This window comes from Castor canadensis, chromosome 15 (assembly GCF_047511655.1).
Source record: "Castor canadensis chromosome 15, mCasCan1.hap1v2, whole genome shotgun sequence".
Taxonomy (NCBI): domain Eukaryota; kingdom Metazoa; phylum Chordata; class Mammalia; order Rodentia; family Castoridae; genus Castor; species Castor canadensis.
This window is the reverse complement of record NC_133400.1, coordinates 63,677,391-63,704,978: the sequence shown is the minus strand read 5'-3', so window position 1 is coordinate 63,704,978 and position 27,588 is coordinate 63,677,391.

Genomic DNA, 27,588 nt, shown 5'->3' with positions numbered 1-27,588 from the left:
GTGATCCTCCTGTTCTCTGTCTCCTAAGTAGCTATGATACAGGTGTGAGCCACCAGCATCTGGCAAGTTTTTTAATATGGTTTTGAATCTCTAAAAAGACATTTTCACAGTTAAAGTTCAGCTATAGTTAGTTTTGTCTGTTAATCATGCAGTTTGATTTCTTTTGAATTGTATCTCCACAAGTTCAAACTGGTTTTTTAATATATCTTTCATTTCTCAACTTCTCTTTTTGATTTTCATCTTGAGATATGGTTCAGCTATTTATATAGAGTTTAATCATTTTTGGTCTTGCTCTCATGATTTGTTTGGTGTATCAGAGCAGTGGTCAGTCTAAGACTCATCTCCCACTGTTGAGTCAAGTACGTTCTGATTTCTCTGCCCACTGTAATGTGAATTATGAGCTTGTCCAGGTTGGCAAATGGGAATGGACAGTCTTCCTGCTACTGTGTGAGAACCAGGCACAATGTTCTATACTCTTTTCAGGTGTTTCCCCCTCAGACTCAAGTATTTTTCTGGAACAATTGTGTTTTCATTACTCTTCCAAATAGTCTCTCCAGATCTTCAGGGTTCTTTCTGTGTATCACTCTATGCTCTCCAGGATTCTGTGCTATGATCTCCTTGTTTCAGCACACACTCAATTTCATCACATCAGCTCTGGGCATCCAGTAGGCTCTACTTCAGTTCCTTCTCCTTGTGTCATGGCTGAAATCTGCTTCACAGCTGGGAGTTGTGCCATGGGAAAGGTGACATCATTTGTTTCCTGTCTTTCAAGAATCATTCATTTCCTAAAGTCCATTGCCTTGAAATTTGTCATTTAATGTATTTTGTCAATGTTGTTTGGGGGTATTTCAGAAAGTAACATAAATTGATACCTCACTTCATCGTGGCTAGCAGCAGATTTTAATAGAGCCTCAGCACAAGCTGCAAATTGGCTAGAATGCTCCTTGTCACCCTCTGCTTAACTGCTTACAGTTCATCCTTCATTTCTCAGTGCTGCCTTGTCTTCCTCTGAGAAACCTTGTTGGTCTTAGCTGAGGTCAAATTCTCTTAGGTGTTCATAGAACTCCATTGTACTACAGCATCTGTATACATTTATAATGGTTATTTTATTTGTTTTCCTTCTTCACTAGACTTTAAGCTAAACATAATAGGGTCTAATCTGTTTTATCTATAGAGCTTACTACAGTGTGTGTTGCAAAACGTGTTTTAAATGTACAGCAATTGTACATTTAATCTGCATTTTCTCAGTGTAGGAAGGAGTGAATGTTAAAATATACAGTACTGCATATACAAACAAGTGTTCATACATTTTATTTCTATCATATTTTCTCCCTGATGCAGATTCTATAGTCTGTTGAAAATCCAGGATACAGTTCATTCATATAAAAAATTAATACAACTTGAAATTGGTCACTGTGATGTACTTATGAGGAAAATTGAAAAAAGTGTAAAAATGATCAGCACATTACAAAAGTAGCTTCAGAAACAGAGCATGATAAAATAAAGCAGGAATAGGAAGTCTGCAATTTGAGGTATGATATCCGGGTTTTAAATAAAGGTTTGAGGGCTAGGGTGCAGGTCAGTGGTACAGTGCTTGCCTAGCTTGTGTATGTCCTTGGTATTGATCCTCAGTGGTGGAAATCAAAATTCAAATTTTGAGCCAGGCCTGGTGGTTCTTGCCTAGTACCCCAGCACTAGGAATTCCCACTGAGGTAAGAGGATCATGAGTTTGAGGCCAACATGATCTACATAGTGAACCACTGTCTCAAACAAAACAATACAAAACAAAACAAAAACAACAAAGAATGTGTTTGAATTATTTGCTGAATTATACAAATATATTCCAGAATTTCTGCAACTGCTTGCTTGCATTCTGGGATTTAGCAGGGGAGAATAGTTCTTATTCTTGTGATTGAGAATTTCTTGGGAATAATATAAAAGGTTTTTTTACTGCAAATAATTCTAATAATTAAAAATATGCTCTTCCAATCACAGTTTTAATGGTGTAGGAATCTGATTATTTATTTAGCAAATATAATCTTGTTTTTAGTACTGTGATTAATTATGCAAGGAACATTGCTTATATAATTTTCTATGTTTCCAGTTATTTACTTTGAATAAATTCTATCAAATAGAATTGCTTGTCTAAAGTATAGAAACATTTTAAATATCTTTGGTCAATTTTTCTAAATTATTCTCAAGAACGTTTATATTAATGCCACTTCCACCAATATAGTTTGAAGTGGCCATTTATATGCATTGCTGATAATAGAGATACTAGGTGAGAAGTGTATTTTAAAATTTTTTGATTGTGCAAACATCACAGGGTGTACTTGCACAGACTTAAGGCATCTCCCCCCATAAGCAGGCAACACAATCCTACAGAACTATCACTGTATGTGCAGGCTGTTGTTGATTGAACTTTCTTATATGGTATATTATTGTATTATTTAGGTTTAAATTGAAATATTTTACCCCCATAAAAATAAATTAGAAAATTTATAGCTAAAATTATTTTTTGCAAATCTTGGTAACTAATAGATGCTCATGATTTGTTTTCTGAATGAAGGAATGGAAATCAACTGGAATTTAATCACTAATACAATTATTAATTTATGTACTTCTATATTAAAATGTGACTAATTAGCTTTGAAAATTTAATGAAGCAGGTAAAATGCTTCTTAAAGAAATTATAATTTACAATTCCTGTATTCAGGAACACTTTTGCTTTTGACAAATTTAGCCATCATTTATACGATGAAAATTTGACTAACTCATGTTGGCTCAAATTTCTTGTGCTTTTAAAGGGTGCTATAGTTCAACAGTTTTTTAAAAAATGTTTTTCTCTTAATTACCCGCTAGTGCCTCTAATGGTGTGGCACTAAAAATTCAATGTATCTCTAGAGTTTAGAGAAAGGCCTTCCCAAGAACAGAATGCTAGAATATTATAAGATGAGATTCTGATAAATCAACTCTGAAAGAAAATTAAGAAAAAGTGAAGACAGAGAAAACGAGTGCTGAGGTATTTTCTTCCATCATTTTCAAATATGCATGTTTGGATTTCTGTGTGCATGATTTCAAATCCTTATAAATGTACCAATGAGGTCATGGATGAATTAAAACCCTATGTGCATATACACACTGTACATACTTCAGGGGTGGTGGTAACAGTTTTTCTCCATTGAAGTATGTAATGCTTTTACCTCAACTTCATTTCACTTCAGCAGTCAAGTAGGGACATTTTCAATGACCTCATCAAAGGAGAAGACTTTCAGCATTCCATGTGAATTAATTTTTCCAGGACATCATTTTCTGTAGCAATTGGTTTTTTCAGGTTCTTAAAACCCTGGCTACTAAAAATCTATGTTCAATTTGGGGGAAGTGATTTCATGCCCTTTATATGATATGGTGGAGGTTTGCTTATTATTTCCATTATTAGGTAAGAAATAAAAATGTAGACAGCAGAGACCATAATTTGTTTCTTCTTTTCTACCTTTTGAGAAGAGTTACTGTTTGCTCTTCTTTATGCCCTATTTCAGTTCAAAGAGCTCATAAAAATCACGACATGCTATAGTATATTTTTAGGTAGGTGTGCTACCACCATTCTTCATCCTAGAACCAAAGTCTTTTGCTTTATGCTATGTTTTTCTGTGCTGGGGAGGCTATGCGCGTGCTCTGCCAGTGAGACATGTCCACAGCCTAGGATGCATGTACATGTAGTTCATACATTTCCTGATAGCTTGTAAAGAAAAGTCATTGTTCTTTCCTCATAAAATCAAATATTTTAGGTTATCTTAAACAGTATTTGAAAACTTAGGTGATTGCTTTTCATTTTATTTAAGTATTTATAATTATTATTAATCACTTTGTCTATACTGGGATTTGCTCTGGCTATTTAGGAGACAGGGTCTCTCATTTTTCCAAACCAGCCTGGACTATGACCCTCCCATTTTGTGTCCCACTGTCTCTGAGATGACAGGTGCCCACCACCATACCCAACTTCCTTCCACTGAGATGGGGTCTTGCAAACTTTTTTGCCTGGGCTGACCTGGGACCACAGTCATCCCAATCTCAGTCTCCTAAGTAGCACAAATTACAGGTGTGAGTGATTGTGCTGTAGCAAGCATCAGTACTTTATTTGTTTCTATTGTTTAGTAATGTTAATTTGTGTGGCTCTTCCACTTAGCCACTAGTCAGTGGATGGGTATTAGGTTGATACTCCTTCCTGACTGTTATTAGTCATGCTACTCTTTAAACTTTTGCATGGTATTTTGTGAATATGGGGTTTTCTGTCTGTAGTTTCTGTGAGTTATTTGGGCTGATTTTTCCATCTCTTTGCCTTTACTCATCATATCCTTTCTGTCTTTTCAGTTTTTATTCATTTGATTTCAGTTATTCAGAAGTGTCTCACAACTTACTTTTTCACAAATCATTGAATAACTCCTCTGATTCTCCTTGACCTTCTTACCCTCCCTCAATTGTCTTGATTTTACATTGCTCTTACTGCTTTTGACATGGAGATAATCTTGTCTATGCCTCAATTTATGTAAGGTGGAATTATATCTACTAACATTAATAGCTCCTCCTGTTGAATAACTTGGAAATATTTTTCCTTAACACTTGTTAAGTTAAAGTTAAGGCCTTTATACATACATTATGTTACCAGAACAGGGATTTATAGACTTATAGTAATTAACCAAGTAAAAAGCTCTGGCTAGATCTTTTCTGATTTGCCATTGCACATGACCTTTAACTCCTCATCAGAACATTGGCCAAGGCAGCCCAGCATGAATTCCTGCTGTGAATGAACTGATTTGGTAACCTTGATTGAACAATAGAGTCCACTATATTCAGGTCATAGCTCAGTCTGCTGATGGTCATGTCAGTTATATACAACTCATTCCAGTAGGTTCCTATTGCAACAACTCAGTGAACTCTGCAGTTTCAAAACAAAAGTTCCCATTCTCAGTCTGCAGATGAAAGGGTATGGGTATGTTTCAGTAAATCTTAGCACAGAAACTCTGAATGGACATATTTGTACTGCATTATTTATAAAGCTTTATTTTCTTTGATTTAGTCACAAGAATTGCTGGATGTACATGCAAAGACTGGACAACATGCTGTGAAGGTGCAAGAACGTGTGCAAAAGTACAAATATGTGAGTGTTTATAAAGCAGATAAGCAGTGTGGATTGAGAACTCTGTGAGCCATGATAACATACACAATAATGTGAAGCCTGGGAAACACTTTATTATCTTTATTTACTTGAAGTCTATACCTTAGGGTGTGGGTGGACCTCAGTGGCATAGTGTGTGATTTCTAAATGTAAGTCCAAGAGTTCCATCCCAGCACCACAAAATCACCAATAAACGAATAAACAGATGAAAAGAAAGTGCGTTTTTTTGCACTTTGTGTCTAAATTTCCTCTAGTATGAACAAAACACAAAGAAATGATACATTTACCAAATCATCTCCTTTACAAATTTTTATGAAATTAGGTAGTTTCAGATGTTCAGAAATTAGGTGACATTTTTAAAATGGCATGTGAGAATGATTATTGTAGAACACACATTTTAGTCATGAACTTGAAAATTACACTTTAAATATTACAATAAATAAAAGCAAACAGTGAAAACTGAAAAGTTCAAGGAAAATCTTTTAAGTGAAAATTTGTTAACTCCTGCCATGATTAATTTCTGTCAGAGTGAAATGGAAATTTTCTTACTCTAGTATTAATATATAGGAATATTTTAAGCAGTATAAAAATCTCATTTATAAAATATTTTTGTACTCATGATGATATCACTTGCTACTGTTAGTGGAAGTTCTCTTTATAGAAATTTATTGACTTCATAAAATTAATTATTTCAGTAGTAATATGTAAATAAAAGGTTCAAATAGTCTAAAAACCATGTTTATGTACAATATTTTACATAAACAATATCACAAGTTGGCTTTTTTCCAACTTCTGGTTACTATGAATAATACTGGTCTAGATATTGATGAACAACTATGTGTTTAAATCTCTACTAAGAAAATAAAAAATGATTTTTAAACTGTTTTGAAAGAGCGACAATCACACAATAGACTTCCGTATACAGTCTCTTTGAAGCCCTTTTGGCTTTCTCTTTTTTTTTTTTAGGTCATTTCTGCTTCCACCTACCTCCTTGTCCAAGCCAATCTAAATATTTCCATTGTATTTTTTCTTAAATGACAATAACTCACATTTAGTAACAGCATCTGCAAGTTACCGATATAATGCACCCTAAATTCAGTGTTGCAAAGTGACATTTGTGATTTTGATCCCAATCAGCAATTTTGGCAGGAGGCCAAGTGTTTATATCTCCTCTTGCCCTCAGCTGGGGTGACTTGAAGCTAGGGACTAGAATCATTTAAGTCTTGTTCATTCACATGTCTGGCCGGTGAAGCTGGCTTTTGACTGAGGCTTTAGCAGTGATAATAGAAGGACCCTCTATATAAGGATTCACTGTGGGGCTTGAGCTTCTTCATAATATGGTGGCATGATTCCAAGGGTGGCTTTCTTAGTTAAAGTCATGTGGGATTTATATCATATTCCCTAACCTGGCCTTAGAGGTCACAAAGAAGGCCCATGATATTCTGTTCACTAAAAACCAGTTCCAAGGGCGAAATCATATTTTGTATAGGGACATTCACAGGAGAAATATTCAGGAATATATGGACACGTTTTAAAATAGCCACGCTAAATAGCCATGGTTTCCAAAGGAAAGTAGTTCTCCCAAATTCATTACCATGGAAATCCCACAAATTTTTCTTTGTTCCCATTTTTATTGACATGTATTAGTTGAAGACAAAGGTCTCACATGATATTTCCATTTTTCGTACAATGTACCCTGATCAATTCAAACCCTCTATTGTTTCTACTCATCTCCATTCCCATTTCATTTTTTTTAATTTTTATTTTATTCATATGTGCATACAATGTTTGGGTCATTTTTCCCCCCTTCCCCCACCCCCTCCCTTAACCCCCATCTCCTCTCTCTTCCCCCACCCCCTCGCTACCCAGCAGAAACTATTTTGCCCTTATCTGTAATTTTGTTGAAGAGAGAGTATAAGCAATAATAGGAAGGACCGAGGGTTTTTGCTAGTTGAGATAAGGATAGCTGCATAGGGAGTTGACTCACATTGATTTTCTGTGCATGTGTGTTACCTTCTAAGTTAATTCTTTTTGAACTAACTTTTGCAGATTTCATCATTGTATTTTCCTTTTGTGGTACTGGGGATTGAACTCAGGGCTTACATCTTGATCCACTCCACCAGCCCTTCTTTGTGATGGTTGTTTTTGAGATAGGTCTCACAAACTATTTGCCAGGTTTGGCTTTGAACTGTAGTCCTCCTGATCTCTTCATTCTGAGTAGCTGAAATTGCAAGTGTGAGCCACTAGCACCCAGCATCATCATTGTATTTTTATACATGTGTAAAAAATATTTGACCATATTTACCCTGACTACACCCTCTCCTTTCACATACTGTCCTATCACAACCTTTGAGGTGGGTGCCCACCTCAAAATAGAACCTGTTTTATATCCTTGTCTTTTATTTTTAAGGGGTAGATTCTGCCCCTTAAAAATATGAGAAACAACATGCAATATTTGTTTTCCTCTGTCTGGCTTATTTCATTTGACATGGTAACCTCTGGTTTCCAACCATTTTCCTATAAAGAGCATAACTTATTTTTCATGGTTGAATAATATGCCATTGTCACTATAAACTACATTTACTTTATGCATTCATTAGATGATGGGCATTAAGTTTGGTTTTTGTGAATAAGGCTGCATAAGATATTAATATGCAGATATCTCTATTGTATGTTGACTTTCTTTCCTCTGGATATAGACCCAGGAGTGGTAAGATCATTTGATAGTTCCTTCTTTATTTTCTTGAGCAATATCCATACAGTTTTCCATAGTGGCTAGACTAATTTATATTCCTATCAACAGGGAATATGCAGTGTAATATACAGTGTAAAAAGTATCACCAATGTTGTTGGTGAACAACATTTGTTGTTGAAGCTGGAATCTCGCTATGTGATGCGTTGGTTTACAATTAAAGATCTTATCACTTTCTTAATACTTAAAGATATTCTTTATGTATGTTAGTCATTTATTCTTATTGCTTTGAAAACTTAAATTCATTTGCCTAATTATTAGTTGAATTATTCATTCTTTTGGTGTTTAATTTTTGAGCTCTTTATAGATTATGGCTATCTTTTATCTGATAAATCACTGGCAAAGATTTTCTCCCATTCTGTAGGTTTTGATTTGATTTTTGTAGTTGGTTCCCCTTGCTGTGCAGAGCTGTTTAATCTGATGCAATGTCATCTTCCAATTCATAATTTTATTTTCTATGTAATTGAAGTATTACTCATAAATGAATTACCTATGCTTATATCTTCAAGGACTTTCTCCATGTTTTGTCTGGTAGTTTGAAAGTTTCTGCTCATATATTCAGCTTGCTGATCCATTGGGAATTTATTTTTATCTAAAGTGAAAGAGAGGAAACTAGTTTCAATGTTCTACATGTGGATATCCAGTTTTCCAAACCTCATTTGTGTAAGTTTTTGATTCCTTTGACAAAACTACACAAACAGAAAGAACTAGAAGAATAAAAGTATTGAGTTTGAATAACAACAAAAGAAGGAAAAATAAAAAATGGAAACACAGATAAAGGGAGAAACATGTCTCTGGTGGTCCAGTGTGGCATTCAGCAGCATTGATATAAGATATGGCCTTTTACACCATTGTAAGGATGGTGGTTTTGAATATAAAAGAAATGAGAAGGCATGAGAGGGTGTGAACAAAATACTGACATGACTTATACTTTGACTGATGACTGCTTTGTTCACAAATTTTAGGGCTGAAGGATGGGAGCAAATACACCAGTTGAGATGGTAATTCAAAAGGTGTACTGAGGCACTGCCCCCAGGACAACCCAGCAGATGCACTGGGATGTGCCAGCATGTTTCAAATAATGAAGAATGAAATACTTGACATCTGTTAGAAACTGTGTGAGCTTTTGCTAGTAGGTTGCTCATAACTTCAACATTAGGTCAAGGCATATTCCTTTAAATGATGCCATATCTTCTTGCAGATGGGTTTTCATCATTATATACAATAAACTTTAACAACTATGTGCCAATCAATGTGGGCTAGGAAGTAAATTTTTCAGTGCCCAATTAATTCCAAGGCTACAGACATAGTACAGTGTCCAATGGGTACACGTATCCCATTAGCATGTAATAATGGTTATTTACAAGTGAAGTAGAATTATTTTCTTTTAATTTACATTTGTTATTTTTCAAATGGCTATTTAATTGCAGTAGGATTATATGAATTTCCTGTGGCTGCTCTAACAAATCATCACATAATTGTTGCCTTAAGGGCTATAGGTATATCTCAAGTGGTAGAATACTTGTGAAGGATGTACAAAGACATGAAATTAAACCCCAGAAAAATGGAGACAGCACTGCAGATATGAATATCCCCAAACCTTTTCATGGAAAAAGATCAAACCAAAACCCATGAAGAGAATTTACTCCAAAAATAGAAAACAAAGCAAACCCTAGAACAAGAGAATGGGCAAACCCCAGCCTGCCTGGCATCAACATTTGAATTGGATGCAGTGGTAACAAGAGGCCTTCATCCTGCAAGCAGGTGTCTCCTGGAACACACTGTGGTCCAGTTTGAGAAAAACAGCAAACTCCATGGGTTTTACCCAGTCCCAAAGTAATTGCAATTAATTCTCTGCATCCATGGGTTCTGCATCTGTGAATCCCACCAATCTCAGATGAAAAATAGTCTGAATAAAACTTTTGACTGAACTAAATCTGTACAGATTTTTTGGTCATTCTTCCCCCATCAAAACATGATAAAACTATTTATAAAATATTTGCAAGGTGTTTGGTGCAACAAGTAATCTATAGATGTTTTAAAGGATTCAAAAAGATGTATTTCCAGTTCTGCACAGATAGTACACCATATTATATAAAGGAGTTGAGTGTCCTCAGATTTTGGTATTTGTGAGAGTTCCTAGAACCAATCCCCTGTATATACTGAAGGGCTGTTGAAGGATCCCACGTTCAGATTCCATGATGGGATCTGAAGGGCTGAGGGAGTCCAGCTAGTCTACAGTATTGAAAATGAGCAGACGGAAGTTCTTCTCAGAATATAACTCTGCACAGAGGACATACATATTGCTGGGAGAAACAACAGACACAAAGGATAAATCTGAAGGGAAACAAAAAGTTTAGCAAACAATCCATCATGTCTGTTAATACTTAAAATGAAAACAAAAAAGACAAGTTTCATCAAGTGAGAAGATTCATCTTCAAGTTGGGTATTGTGGTGCACACTTGTAATCCCTGTACTTGAGTGGCTGAGAGAAGAGGACCAGGAACTTGAAGCCAGCCTGAGGCCCTATTTCAAAATCAAAACAATACAAAATGTTAAGACAAAATGAAAAAAGTAAATGGCAACTCTACAAGGAAAAAAAGCCAGGAAAATTCTGAAAGGAGCAACACAATGACCACAGCATACGATAAGGTGCCACTTCAAATTAGTGGTACTGATTATTCAATAAATTGTGACATATGTGGGGGGTGTAAATTAATTTCTCTGGAAGAATCTACACAGAAGTAATATTAAGTGTCTCTAAGGGAACTGGATCAAAGGTATTTAGAAATTTAGGGAAAAGCATGAATTTCTATCTCTTGCCCTTTTGTATCTTTTCAATTCTTCTATTATTTGAATCTATTGCCTTTGAGATGTAATTGTCAGAGTTCAAAGTACAAATCCCAATTGTTAGCTCTAATCTTTGGCAAATTCTTGATATTACATATCCTTAAGGGGGAATGGAGTAAACAATATAGTGGAAACAAGCAAATCACCAATAACTAATACGTGAATATACAGTTATGAAAAGGAATGGAGGACCCTCACACTGTGCAAACGATGAACCTTGAAAACTCTGCTCAGTAAAAGAAAACAAATAGAAAAAGTCCTATTTTGTATTCCATTTCTATGAAATGTCAGAAGAGATAATTGCAGAGAGTAGTTGTCTGGGCTCAGAGAAAGGAGTGAATGTGGCATGACTGATAAAATGCAGAGAAAAATCTTTTGGGGATAATGAAAATATTACAGATTAGATAGTGGTGGATGATTGCAAAATCTTTGCAGTGTCCTAAATTACCACTGAATTGTGCCCTTTAAAATGCTGAATTTAACTTTAGGTGAACTATATCTCAATAAATAAATTTTTAAATGTAAATTACTAGTTTTCCCACACTGAAACCACTTACCCCATATCTCTGACCCACTCTCTTCCAATCCTGCAGTCCTATGGTGTCCACCACCCACTCTCACTCCCACTGTACCTCCAGGCACTTCTGTATAGTTTGCCACAAGTGTCACAGCCCTAGGAGATGATTCACAGTTCATGCCCGTGTGAATGTCTCCAGGGTGGGCATGGACTCTCAATCCCCATTTTTGTCATGCTGTTCAGTTGATGGCAATTGATGGCAATGGTTGGAAAAGGTGACATGTACTAGGATCAGTTGAGGAGGTCCCTAACCTTGCACTTTCTTGTCCATCCATGACTTCTAGATACTGTGCTCTGAAAGCCTGTTTGAATGCCTGTGTGCCCTTGCAAACTCTGAAGGCTTCAGAAACTCAGGCCATAAATTGAGGCCTTGCTCCTATGTGTGTAAAGTGATCCCAGCCCACTGCTGAACCTCACTAGTAAAGTGGAACAGAGATACTGGGCTTTTGTATTTGAAGGTTAATTGGACGGCAGTGCATTTTGCTGCCCTGGTGCATTTTGCTGCCCTGAGTGTTGAGAGAATGGTGATTTATATTTCAGGCCATCTTAGAGTTGGGCCTCAAGTTACTGCAGTTCACTTGGTTAGACCCAAAGTTATCATCTGCCCCCAGGATATCTACTGTGGTAGACTCTCTCATTTATTGTATTCATAATTCCCTGCTTTAATCAGAGATAACATGTTGGAATTATATCCTGGTTTTCTAAAATGCTTACCTCGTGGGTCATGAGATATGAATCATTCCCAATGAAAGATGTTTTTGGTTAACATTTCTAATCTTTCACTTTGTCACATCATCAGTCTTTTTCAAATTTTTCCAAATTTCATTATATTAATCCTAACCTCAGATTTTGCCATTTTATTCATCCCTGATACTTCTTATCAGCTTATAAAATCTCCTGTCTTTGGATGTTCTCCTACATCATATTCCTTCCTCTTTACACACTTCTTATCCATCACCCACACCTTCCCGTTCTTGTATCCAACTGTCAGTTCCTTCTATCTAATGAAATCTTTCATCCCCACCTCTCCCAAAGTAAACCACAAGCATCAGCATCTCAAAGCTCCAAAGGCCTCTTTATTGCTCATCTACTAATCTATGACATTTCTTTATTTAAGTTTTTAAAATACATCAGAATAATTAAACTTTAATCTGCATTTTTATCTAAAAGATTTTATATGTTTATATATCTATATGTTTATCTAAACATATATATATGTATATGTATATGTAAAAATCATTTGCTATCTACAGTGGTACCAGCAATTTCAGCTACTCTTACATTACATAGGTATAGTATTGAGAAATTTCCAGTTTTTTCCCTCTTGATGAAAAATTACAATTTTCCCAAAAATGGTATTTGGCAGTGTGCTCACACTTTTCCTGAGCCTTCCTTTTGATTGCCTCATGCTCTGGTCACTGCTGTTTTCTGATGGGAGTTAGCATTACTGGCTCAGGAACATTGGACTTCCTCCATGGAATTGGTTGCCAGCTGAAATCTTGCAGTAGAAATGGTGTTTGAAGCTTACGTGATGGCTGGAACTTGGTCACAGCAGTGGAAGCTGGCTTCCACTGGAAAGAAGTGTAAGATGATGTTTTTTAGGGTGCAGGTCTAGCAGCAGCAGACTGAAACACACTAGACTGCTGAGGTTGGGGAGGCTTGATCAAACCCAGTAAAGTTGAGTTGGTTGAAACTTTCTGAGCTGGTTTGGCATTACAAACCAAAGACATGTTGGCAGTAGCTGGTTGAGATGCATTAACTGTTTTAGATTGAGCTGTGGTAGAATGAAGCTGGACAAGATAAGGTGCAGTGGGCCTACAGGAAGCAAAAGAGTGTGGTCTATGAGAAACAGGTTGAGATTGAGGTTTGTTCACTCTCGGAAAAGCTAAAGGTACCCACTTGGCCTTTCTAGGTGGGGGAAGCTCATACTGGGATGGAGATGGACATTCATTGCCATCACTGCTATCTTTCTTCTGGGCTTTGACTTGAATATTTTTAGGACCTTTGCCCTAATGTGTGGTATCCAGCTGTGACTTGATAGCTGGAAAATACTGGAAGCCTTTCATGTTGCTTGAGTTTCCCAAGGCCCAAGAAGAACATGGCCCTATGTTATCATTCTTCTTCCCCAGTGCATGAAAAACACACTGACTGCAGCAGGTGCATGCCCAAGGATCTTTGAGGCTTTTTAACATTCTCTTGGCTAAGCTCAGATTAATTTCTCTTTCACTTTGTTGTGGGAATGACTGTCTTCTCTTACTTCCTTTTATTTGCTGTCTGTTTACTCTCTTCAGCTTTATTGGAGATATTTTTTTCTGATCATTTTGGTATTTTCCTGTCCATGGCCTTTAGCTTTGCTGGCCTTGTTGGATGTGACTTTTGGAGGTCTGATGTGGGAATGCTTGGTTGTGTTCACAGGAGGTCTGTTACTGGATGGAGCACTGCGCACATCCACTTATCACTCCAGCAGGTACTCTGGGTTCTGGTGCTGAAATTTGGCCTTTGTAACTTCTTCAGTAAGTTCAGTGACTCCATCCTTCTTTCTGATTCTGTCAGTAGGATCTTTTATGACACTTTTGTTTTCTACTACCTTGATGTTCCTAATATCATTGGCTTTGATAACTGTGAGAACTTTGGACTGGTCAAGACCTGCCAATGAGTTGAAAATGGGCAAGAAGTGAATATCTTCCACCAGTGTAGCAATGTCTGCAAGACCATTGCTAGACTCAATCCCATTTTCAAATGACCCTTGGTCCTCAAGACTTAGGCTATTATTTCACAAATTGGCATTTTTGGAAGCAGACTTCCCCTCTTAGCCCAAAAGATTAATGCAGGCCAGAAGCTGGGGAAGGTCAGGAGTTTCTAAAGGAAGTAGTGGAGGATTGTGATTTTTATTGGGATCTAGTAGGCATCCAGAGGCTTTGAAAACTTGGTTTTAATTTGAACAAATTTTCATTGTCTACTTGTTCCAATCATGGGGCTGGTGACAAAACTAAGACATTGGTAAAACTTCAGACTGGAGCTATTATTGAAATGTCTCCATGCTCAAGTGGTCAGTTACTCTCAATTATCTAAGCATGTATACTACTGTAGGACTTGAGGAATTCTGGAGTTTGTGTAAAACAAAATGTCTGGCTTGTAGGTTGCAATCCTAGGGAAGTCTCCATCCACATGGAAATTTCCATCACTAAAATGTAATGAAGGAAGAAGTCAGTCCCTGGTAAGTAGGGTCTCCCACTAACATAGAAACCAAGCACCTGCCAACAGTGAGCAAAGAATTTTAATTGACTCTTCTTAAGGCCATGAATAGGATGAATAGGACCCTGTATTAGGAGGTAGGTGGTGATTGCTTGTGTTCCTATTGCTGGTCTTTTGATGCCATTTTTTCTTTATATTTCATAGGATTGTTGTAAGTCAAGTAAAAGTAAAAGTGATTTTAAAATAGATGAAATGTTTTGTGCTTGCGGTGTAGCTTAGTAGTAGAGCACTTGCTCACTAAGCTCTTAGCCCTGGTTTTAATCTCAAGCACATAAAAATGAAAACAAGTTTTATAAAGACTAGCATTCTCACAGATGGTACACTCACTTCTCACTGCCTTCCTTGTATGTGTAGGAATATGGCAAACCATGGATTAAGGCATAAAGTGGAGTTCTTCCTGATGAAATACATAAAGAAGGACATGCTCCGTGTGTACAGAGATCCTTTGTATGGGATCACTTGAAACAAGGAAATTAAACTGAACATGAAAGTTTTGACGTGCTTTCCATCCAAAGCAATACATCAGAGAAGAGAATTAATTTCAGGGTATGGGATTTGCCAGGGCAGTGAGGCCTCATTCAGTGTGCTTCTGGGGAGCTCTTAAATGCAGCATGGATGGCCATCACAGTGTTCTCCATTTCCCCTTCATTTAATTTTTGGTGTTTGTGGGGCTTGAACTCAGGGCCTAAATTTGTAAGTCATTTGCTGTACCACTTCAGACATGGCTCCAGCTCTCCACCTTATATAGAATGTGAAACTGCAGAATGCTGAGTGAGAATTTTGGTTGAAATCTCAGGACTTGGACTCTACCTATCTGTGGACTAGTCACCAGTGAACTGAAGATTTGTCTTTCCTTTTGAAGCTAATCACTGTTTTCCCTTATTTGCCCTTTGTTCTCACCTTGCAAAGTCCTTTCTGTGATGGGTTGAGCATTCCCTGAGAGGAAGATCCCAGAAGTAGAAACTGGTGTTAGAACGTTTGTAGTCTGAACCTCCCTTATCACCACCACCAATTCTGGTTGAGGGACAGAGGCCCTAATCCCTGTGTATGAAACAGTGCCATAGGATTGCAGGCAGGAGCCAAGTTCTTCAGATCTCAGAGGTCCCAGTGTGCTCTGTTCATTGTAATAGACCTGGCTTCCTTCTTGGTAGAAAAATGACAGACTATGTCTTTGATTTGGAATCTGAGATGGTGCACCTTGAACAGTATTGGCAACCAATGATGAATACAGGGGAACCACTGCATTGGCAGCTGAAGTAGAGATCTGGCTCTGGCCAATAACTTCATATGACACGGTTATGCTAGAATGTTGGTAAAGGTAGGTACTAAACATCAGTGACTAGAAAGAGGTTTCAGAGGTTGATGGCAGTAGCTATGATGAAGTGACAGGTAGACAAGAGACTGAAGAAGTTGTAGACTCTTCCTGTTAGTGAAGCAGCATTACTCATCACAGTGTAAGAAAAATGATCTTTTCTATCAAAGTATTTGTTACCGTCTTTGATTACTTAAAAATTCCTCAGTTCACCATCTTAGGTGACTTGCATGTTTAAAGTGTCCTTGCTTCTTCTGGATTCCTGTACAACTGCATTGTCCACCAAACTGCATGTCCTAACCCATCCCCTAATCCTTTCAGCCAATCAAGAGAGATTGTGAACCTTTGACCTGGACAAATCCCAGATAAGGGGCAATCCTCATTAAATTTCCAATGGCATTCATGACAGATTGAAAAATCAACCCTAAAGTTCATTTGAAACCACAGAAGATCATGAATAGCTAAGGTAATACTGAACAAAAAGAGCAATACTGAAGGTATCACAATAACCATCTTTGAGTTATCCTACAGAACTATAAGAAAAATTACATGATACTAGCACAAAAGCTAGCAAAATGGCTGATGTAATAGAATAGAAGACCTCGAAAAAATGCACACAATGATTCCCACTTGATATGTGACAAAATTGCCAAAAACATTCAATGGGGAAAAGTCAGCCTGTTCAACAGATGTTGCTGTGAAAACTGGATATCTGCATGCAGAAAACTGAAATTATATGCACATCTGTCATCCTGTGCAAATACCAACTCAAAGTAGATTAACAACCTTAACATAAGACCTGGAACTTTGGAACTGGTGCAGGAAAGAGCAAAGCATCCACTGGAACTAATAGGCGTAGGCAATAACTTCCTTAATAGAAATCCAGTGGTTCAGCAACTATGAGAAAGGATTGACAATGGGACTACATGAAAGTGAAAAGCTTCTACACAATGAAAGAAATGTTCATCAGATTGAAGAGGCAGCTCACAGAATGGGAGAAAATCTTTGCCAGCTACACATTTCACAAGGGATTAATAACCAGAATATACAGGGAGCTCAAAAACCTAGTCTCCACAAAAATCAATCACCAATGTAGACATGGAAAATGAACTGAACAGAGATTCTTCAAAGGAAGAAGTCCAAATGACCAAAAAACACACGAAGGTTTGCTGTACATCCCTGGTCATAAAGGAAATGAAAATCAAAACCATGTTATGATTTCACATCATTCCTGTTAGAATGGCTATCAAAAAGAACATAAACAACAGCAAATATTGACAAGGTTCTGAGAAAAAGAAACTCTCATATTCTGTTGGTGGGAATAACAAAAGCACAAACATTATGGAAAACAGTTTGGAGACTCCTCAAAAAACTAAAAGTAGAACTGCTACATGATCCAGCAGTCCCACTCCTAGGGATATACTGGAAGGAATGTAATACAATAAAGACACGTGCTCACCAATGTTTTTTGCAGCACTGTTTACAGTAGTCAAGCTATGAAACAACCAAGATGCCCTACTACTTATGAATGGATTTAGACATAGTGACATACATGTGTGGTTTGAAGGTAAATTGATGCATTTGGAGGACATAAAGTTAAATGAGGTAAGCCAGGCTCAGAAAGACAAAGGCAATATGTTTTCTTTCATATGTAGGAAATAAACACAATACAAATATTAGCAATATTATGAAAATCAGGTTATTCTAAAGTAGGTCACTAATGGCAGAGAGAGTGTAAAAGAATGAAGTTAAGAAGGTGAGGATGGGTGATGTACTTCCTACACAAGAATGAATATGGAATTTTAAAACCTGCTGAAATCACCATTAGAAGGTGACTAAGGTTGAAAGGGGAAAAATAGAGGGGATGAACTAATTCTGATTATATTACATATATACAGGTAAATATCACAGTGAAACTCACTGTATAGCTATCTTAAAGATGCTTTTTTTTATTTTTCAAAAACTGAGAACAAGAAGGTAAAAGTAGGTCGTTTCTGGGATGTTGGTATCAATGGAAGGTGGGTGGATATAGGCAAGTGTGTAAAAGGTTGAATGTTGTACAAATATATACTCATGCATAAAAATGGAAAAGTGAGACATGTTGAAACTATTCCAGAAATAGGGGAGGTGGGATAAAGAGGAATGATGGAGGGGGTGAATTCAAATGTAATAAATGGTAAGAACTTTTGTAAATGTCACAATGTACCCCTAATACAACAATAATATTAAATTTTTCAAAAAGGTAGAATAGCAAATTGGGTTAGAAAAACAAGAACCAACCATTTCTTGCTCACAAGAAATACATTTCGCTGAGAAAAACAAACACAGCCTTAAAGTGAAAAGGTAGAAAAGATTTTCCAAGAAAGTGGATGTTCAAAACAGGCAAAAGTTGCTATACTTTTATCTGACAAATGAACTTCAGACTCAAATCAGTCAGAAGAGACAATAAAGGTCACTTCATAGTAATAAAATCAGTAATTCATCAAGATAAATGACAATCTTAACATGTATACACCAAGTGGGGTAGCAGTGATGCACCCAAGTACATTAAAAAAAACTAATGAACTTAAAAGCACAGATAGACTCCAACTCCGTGATAATAGTGGACTTCAATAGCCCACTGACACCAATATATAGGTCATCCAGAAAAAAAACAATCAAAAAGGAAACATCAGAATTAATGGAGGCTTTAGGCTAAATGGACATAATAGATATCTACAGATGATTTCATCCAAACACCATGCAATACACATTTTTTCAGCAGTTCATTGAATATTCTACAAAATAGATCATATAATAGTGCACAAAGCACATCTTAAAAACTGGAGATAATTGAAATAACCCCCTGCATTAAATAAGATCATAACAGAATAAAACTAGAATGCAACTACAGAAGAAGTTTCTGAAAACATTCAAAAATATGGATACAGAAAACCATATGGCTGAATGATGAGTATGTCATTAAAGAAATAAGGATAGAAATCATAAAGCTCCTACAATCTACTGAAAATGAAAATTCCACCTACCAGAATCTGTGGGTCACAGGTTGTCCTCCTTTACCCACTCTTATTCAATATACTTTTGGAATTCCTAGCCAGAGCAATAACACAAGAACAAGAAGAATTGGGTCACATGATAAGGGGAGAGCACACACCGGAGGTATGGGGATAAGTAAAAAACCCAAAACGTAGTAGTATTTGATGTCCTCAATGCAAAGGAACTAATGCAGAAACTTTAAAGTGACAGAGGTCAATATGAGAAGGGGATCAGGAACTAGAGAAAAGGTCAGTTAGAGATGAATCAATTTGGGATGTAACATACTAGTACATGGAAGCAATGCTAGGAATCTCTCTGTATAGCTATCCTTATATCAACTAGCAAAACGCTATGTCTTTCTTATTATTGCTTATGTCTACTGTTCAACAAAATTAGAGATAAGGGCAGAACAGGTTCTGCTTGGAAGTGAGGAGGGTTGGGGGAGACAGAGGGGGTGGAGGATAAGGGGGAGAAATGGCCCAAAAATATATGCACATATGAATAAATGAATAAAAAATTGGACAGCCACAAAAAAAGAACAAGAAATAAAAGGGATTCAAATGGGAAAAAATTCAAATCCTCTGTATTTGCAGATGATATGATCTTATACATAAAAGACCAAAAAGTTCTTAGAAATCATAAGCAGTTTTATCAAGGTAGCAGGATACAAAATTAATATTCATAAATTGTTAGTCTTTTTACATACCAATAATGAACAGACTGAGAAAGAAATCAGGGAAATAATCTCAATTCCAATAACCTCATAAAAATTAAATACCTGGGAATAAATTTCATGTAGGGAAACAAATAACTTGTCTATGAAAACTTTAAGTCAATGAAGAGAGAAATCAAAGAAGACATCAGAATATGGAAAGACCTTTTGTACTCATGGATCAGCAGAATCGACATTGTGAATATGGCTATACTAACAAAAGCAATCTATGTTTCATGAAATTCTTATAAAAATTCCAATGATATTCTTCACTGAGATAGAAAAATCAATCTCAAAATTCATATGGAAACAAAGATTTTGAAAAGTCAAAGCAATTCTGAACACAAAGTCCAGCACTGGAGATGTCACAATACTTGAGTTTGAACTATACTACAGAAACGTAACAATAAAAGCAGCATGATATTGGCACAAAAACAGACACAACGACCAAGACCAATGGAGGAGTATACAAGATCCACAAAATCCACACTGCTACAGCCAACAGGTTATTGAAAAAGGAGCCCAAAACCTGTCTGAAAAAACAATCTTTTCAACAAATGTTGCTGGAAAAACTGGATTTCTACATGTAGCAGAGGGAAAGAAGATCCCTGTCTTTCTCCCTAAACCAAAATCAACTCAAAGTATATCATAGACTTTAACTAAGCCTCAAAACTTTGACAGGAATTAGTAGGAAATACACTGAAACATATAAGCATAGGCAACAACTTTCTAAATAGTAATGACTTCCAATGACTCAGCAACTAAGAGAGGGAATGAACAAATGGGACTGAATTAAACTCAAAAGCTTCAACGCTGCAAAAGAAACATTGACTAGACTTAAGACACTGCCCACAGAATCAAATTAAATCCTTGCCTGCTATTCATTCCATAAGGAACTAATAGGCAATCTACAGAAAGCCCAAAATACTCAAACCCTAAAGAATCACCATCCCAGTGAAGAAATTGGCACATGAATTGAATAGGGAATTTTCAAAGCAAGAGGTATAAATGCCAGTAAATACAGGAAGAAGTACTCAACTTTCCTGGCTATAAAAGAAATAAACAACAAAACCACACTAAAATTTCATCTCACCCAGTTAGAATGGCCATCTTCAAGAGCAAAATCAATAACAAATGTTGGTGAGGATGCAGTGAAACAGGAAATATTAAACACTGTTGGTGGGAATGCAAATTAGCACAACCATTATGGGAAGCAGTATGGATACTCCACAAATAGCTAAAAAAAGAATTGCCATATGATCCACTGATATAGCTTCTGGGCATATATCCAAAGGAATATAAGTCAGAATACAGCAAGAAACACTGGCACATCAATGCTTATTGCAGCACTGTTCACAATAGCCAAGCATTGGAAACAAACTAAAACAAAATGTTACACAACTGATGACTGGATCAGGAAGATATTTATAAATATCTATACCTATCTGTCTAGATATATTATGTATCTTACATTATTGGTTGTAGTAAGTACACACTGATATAATCAGGAATGATGATATATGTTAGCAATTTACTGCAAAATGCTTCAGGGAGATGATATTTCTGTACTAGGACTTTTGTCTAATTTGAAGATTTACCAAAAAGTTAATCAAAGATGAATATGCAAACAAACAAACAAACACAAAAGGTGAAAAGCCAGGGACAAATGTGGTTTCTCCATTAGGAAAGAATTATACATCCATGTTTGAATTTACAATTATGTTAAAAATCAAAATTATAAATTTTATAACATTATACATTAAAATATTTACATTACCAGTATAATAAAAAATGTCTGTGCCAATATTTAACTTTATCCTGGTGCAATGTTACTCATCTGTAATCCCTGATAATTAGAGTCCAAGGCAGAAAAATGTGTAGATTCAGAACAGCATAGGGTACATAGCACTATCTCCTCCCAAAGTTGATTAATTAAAGAAATGTTTAAGATCATATATAATGACAAAAATTGGAAATTACAAGTAAGCCATCAGTGAATTATCCTTTAATTTCAGCAGAGTAATAATGCCAACTTGGTTGCATGGGTGCCATTGAAATACCTGTCATTTGGGCTGATTCAGTAAGTAAAACTCAATAATCTTGGTTTTCATAAGCAGCATGCATTTAAGAATTGGATATAGTTGCCTAGAAACAGTTCAACATATTATAAACATTTGCATCATATATACGTCATACAAATGTGTTTTTCTTGTATCAATAAAATTTTTACATCATACATATAAATGGGAGCTATTTAAATATATTAACATTCAGAAGAAACATTATCTTTCTGGATTAATATTTGATAGTATTTTTATATATTTATTTCATGTATTCTCTTTAAAATATTTTTTCTACATAAAATTGTAGAAATTGTTCTGTGAGATAAATATATTATGGGGCAGAATCCAGGAAATCCAGACTCAAAGTGAACAGTAGCTGGAAAAAACCCAAAACATTACATTGTTTTCTTTTAAAGGCTTCATCATTAACTAAGCATGAGTAAATACAAAAGTGAACATCAATGTTAATAAGAATAATATCTGGGGTCCAGGCATGGTGGAGAATGCCTATAATATCTGGATACCCAGAGTGGGGTGGAAAGGATGATTTCAGTTCCAGGCTTCCCCAACCAAAGCACAGGACTTTATCTGAAGGATAAACTGAAGAAAAAATGGGTAAGTCTGTAGCTTAAGTGGTAAAGAACTTCCCTAGCATATGTGAGACCGAGTTCAAAACCTGTGTACTGTAAAGAGAAGAAAAGAAAAATATTTGTGTACAACTTCAATACAAAATTATAGTTAAATGTGTTTGAACCATATTTGTAAGAGGAATTATTTAATTGTGAAACTTATGGTTTTCCCATTCTTCACTCACTTATACAACAACCATGTCCTAAGGTACTGTGACACGCACTGGGTGGACAAGATGAAAGTGAGAATCCATTCCTCTACAATCATAGGCTATCACTTGATCAATCAGACAAACAGGAAATTTCCACATAGTTCCATACATTAATACTATGACAAGTATAAAATGGAGTATACTGGAACAGAGGAAAGTGGCTTATTTCTCAGCTTTAAGTCACATAATAGGCTTCTTGGTGGAGGTGATATGTAAGTTTACACCAGAAACATAAGTAATTAAGACAGAAAGAGAGCAGCAGTTCATGAAAATAGCTGAAGGTGAGGAAGAAAGAGACTAGGCTGGCTAGGAGCTACAGAAAAAGGGCAGAGTACAATAAGTAGAAAGAGAAAAGGCTGAATAATTCCACAACACTCAACCTAATTGGGGTATTTTCCTTCCATGCTAAGCAATTTGAAACTTTTTCTGAGTGCAAATTATAAACCAATGACAACGTAAACGAGCAGATATAAAGGCACTTGTCAAGTGCCAGTATATGAACTTCAGTTACTGAACTAAGCATTAATAGACAACCCTGGGTTTTTTGGCCAGGAACCTATTAAGTTGATGCCTTTATTTCACAAGAACAATTTCAGTGTGCAGGGGGACAGGTATAGGGGTGGCAGAAGTGAAGAAAATCACGATCCAGGTAAAAAGAAGAAGAAAGAATTGTATTTTTTTAGTTTAAATTTTAAGGGAATATGATATTCAGAAACAAAGTTCTGGCACTTATATACGTTTGCATGATGACATTGATGCTGTCATTTCTCTCAGGCTTCCTTGGTGAACTGAACAGACAAGTGTTTGCATATGTAATAGTACAAGGTTAAAGGCCCCAAGCACATAATTATGACAGGGAGATGGATGTGCTGATTACTTTGATTTGGCCATAACATATTTTATGCATATATTGAAGTATAGCTGTTTGGGGATCACACAGCCTCTGTAGATGAAGAGTTCAGAACTTCCTGTTGTATAGCTGAGAAATACTCTGAAAGTGGAAATGCACCCAGTGGGTGTCAGCTCTGTGTGACACATTCTAGATAAGGATCATGCTGCCTTCTGCTCCTAAGGTCACTGCTCCAATCCTTCATTCACATGGGCCACACAGGTCTCACCCTACACTCATAAAACTCAGCTTATGTAAAGAATCCTCACCTTCTAACTGAGTCTCTGCTGGTCTCTATCTCACTAATCTCCCATGTGGATTTAAGATGGACAGGAGGATAGAATTTTTTAGCAGCTGGAAATGTAGAATTGTGGGGTTGGGGGACTGTCCTTCCTTTATGCTCGTATTTTCAGTTTCCTTCTCCTACTCAAGTGGATTAGTTTATGCTTGGGTCTTTATGATATTTGTCTCTGATGCACCTGATTATCCTTCCTTTCTGCTGTCCTGCCACCTCATTCTTGAGTCATGGAGGCCTTCCTGACTTTCTCTTCAGAACGCAGTCTTTGCTAAGTTATCTGACTTTGTCATTCACAGTCAAAACAGTGGATGTTTCAAATCTGCCATCTTACCTTATACTTGGGGTTTTCATTAAAATGTATCTAGGGATGCTTCTTTACTGCTCTTGCTTGTTTGGTGCTCTATAACACACCTGTACCTGGATGAACCTGGATGAATATGAGAAGGTTTGCTCATATTTTATTGATAAGTTGTTTATGGCATTCGTTTTTGTCTGTTCTTCTATACCCATGATTTCTATGTTTGGTATTATCATGGTGTCTCAGTTACCTTGCAAGTTCATTCTGGTTTTCTTAGTGTTTTACATTCTTTTTCACTGATTGGTCTTGCTTTACCTTCAATATCTGATACTCTATTATCAGCTCATAGCTACGTTTTTCATTCAGATTTTTGTTTAAGTTATTGAGGTTTTTATTTGCAATATTTCAATTTGACTTTCAAGATGTCCATATATTGATTAAATGCCTTTTTTATATCCTACATTGTCTTCATTATTTCATTCAGCTGTTAGTGTGAATTCACCTTGGGTATAGTTATTTGGGTTTTATTATCCACTTTAAATTTATTCTGCTGCTTAATGGTATCCTCTTAAATTTCATTGATCATTATTGTCATTGTTTTCTGAGTTTGTTGTTTCAACTTCTTTCCTCTTCATTATGATTTAAGTCATTTGTTGTGGAAGTGTTGACTTTTAAAGGAATCATGCTGCCTTGCTTTCTCTTGAAATTTCTGTTTTTACTCTGAGTTTTAACACATCTGAGGCCTAGTTTTTGTTTGGAGGTTTCAATCTCCTGTGTCCTTTCACTTTGGGATTTCTCAAGGTCATTTGGGATTCGGTAGTGGCTGTGTTGCAGCATATTTTCTTGTTACTATAATGCAGGTGTTTGGCTCAATGGTCACACGTTTGGATTTAATGTTCAAGACCCTGACTGCAGCTCCCTACTCCATTTAGGAAGAGGAAGATTAGCTGCAAAGCTATCAGAGGTCATCAACTACAGCCTGTCTTAATGAACTCATACCTATCATGCCTTCTGGTCCAGCAAATTCAGAAGAATATAGAAGCAAAGATGAATCTTCATGATCTTGGAAGATCTTACTTAATAAGTCCTCTAAAGGAAAGAAGAGGAATAAAAGAAAATTTCGTGGCTTCACTTCATAAATGGGGTTAATGAAAAAGTGGAGTGAGGTAGGAAGAACAGATCTAATCAATGTGTTGGGGTGGAAAGGAGGAATCAAGATGAAGAAAGATAATTATCTACTGAAACAATAGGTAAAGAGAAGGATTATGAAGGCAAGATTATGTTGTTCAATATTTAATTTTAAACCGTGTCTTCACTCTACCTACCTATCCTTTTATCTTCCCTCATTGCTACTTTTGTTCTACGTCAATTAGAATTGATCTCTTATTCACATTTGGCCAAATGATGTCTATTTGTGTTCATTTTCCAGTGTAGAGGTGGGAGATTTAGGGATCCTAACACAATCTCCTGTGAAGGCTTCTAAAGTCTGAGTTCTCATCTCTGGTTGCATACAGTTCCTAGTGTGCTTGTGTCTTCTCTTTCCCCCATATCCCTGCCAGCTTACAGTCACTTGTCTGCTCCAGTGGCATTTTCCTTGTGTTGGAAGCTACCAACCTGTGCTTCTGCCCCACTGCTCAGGTGCATTCTTCATGGTTCCTTCAGTAGAGTTGTGACTTTTATCTTTGTCCTGTCCTACTTGATGGTTCCTTTCATCTCCACATGGGATTCTATGTAAGTGTGTCTGCTACCTACTGTTTTTCTTGCAGGCTTCTCCACTCATTAGAGCCCAAGCACAGGAAGCACTGAGGCATCTGCACTCCTGTGGTGCTCCTTGGGGCTTCTGTGCCCTCAGTCTGTGGATCTGCTTTGCCCATACCAACTGGTGCATTTGTGTGCTATTGATGGAACCAAAAGTTCTTTGCCACCTGCACTCACTTTCTTAGGATATCTGCAGGAGATTAGGTATCATAATGACTGTTTAATAGCTATGTGAAAATGTATTGGTGATATTAACAGTGCTCAATTCTGGTAGATAAGGGTGTCCCTACAATAGTCTTATCTTTTGGTCAGTATAGTGGTTTGAACTCAAGGACTTATACTTCCTACTCTATCCCTCAAGCCACCAATTCCAGCCCTTTTTTGCTTCAGTTTATTTTTTTTAGATATGGTTCCCATGTTTTCCCTGGGATTATCCTTTGACCATTGTCCAACTATTTCAGCTTCCAGTATTCCTGGAATTAAAGGGATGTAAAACTACATACCTAGATTTTTTTTGAGATAGTCTTCCTAAAATTTTGGCCTAGGCTTGTTTCCAACTATAATTTACTTATCTCTTTCTTCTGGATACCTGTGAGTAAAAGCATTTTTTCCTGACACATAACCCTATTTGGTCTTTTAATGCTGTCCATAGCTGTTTCTTATTTTTTCTTTAACCTTGTCAAAATATTCTAATTCTTCTGCTTTGTCTTCAAGCTCTGATATGTCTTCAATTTGATCCAGTCCATTGATTAGGCTTTTAAGTGAGTTTTAACTTTACTTATTGAGCTTTCATTTCCAGAATTCAAATATGCTTTTTTAGTATTTCTATATTATTCATAAATTCCCTTTTAAAATTCTGCATTAGCCATAAACTCCTTGACTTCTAGGTAATTTACCTGCTCTGTCCCTGATCATTCTGTTATACTACTTTAGGAAAATATACATTCTGTACCTTGCATTTCTCACCTCCTTTCTTAGATTTGTAAGTGTTTTCTTTGGTTAGACAATTCCAATAATCACTTCAATATAACTTCAACATACTTTCACAATAATATGTAATGCAGATGGTAGGGTATATTCATAGCCTTCACCTTGCAGACAAATCATATTTTATCTAACTATAAGTATAAAAATTTATTCTTAAGGAAAGGCCATTGCAAGATTTTCCCCCAACTGAATTTAACTGTTGTTGTTAAATCCTAATGATTTGAAATGTAAATTATGATATCATTTTTTCTATAAAGGAGTAACTACAGAAAGTAACTTCTTGTATTCTGCTTAAATATATAATCTGTCACCAAATTTCCTGTTGATTAATTAGAAAGATAGCATTATTTTTCTTTGCTTCCAGAAGGGCCCCTGTCTGCTTGTTTTTCACAAAACGGCAGCATTTAAAAAATGTAGAGACTTTTAAAAAATAGTATAGTCTCTCTTTTCACATTCCTTTAACGTGTGAGGAATAAAACACATATTTGAGAAAGAGTATTTTCATTCATCAATAGCAGAAGCAAAAGATTAAAGAAAAAACCTGGGTTTCAGGATCTCCAGTGACAATTTGTGTATGTGAACTAAGTAATAAAACCACACAGGTGAACATGAGCTATGCTGTATTGTTGGGGAATAAATTTGAACCTTTTGGGGAAATTGTCCTTTTGACTTTTGTTTTTTCTCTAGATGAAAACCACAGAAGAAGAATGTGCTGCTTTCCATGCTGTGTATTAATTGTTGTTGGCATCAATTTTTTCAGTGGTATTATCCTTTAGACAACCTT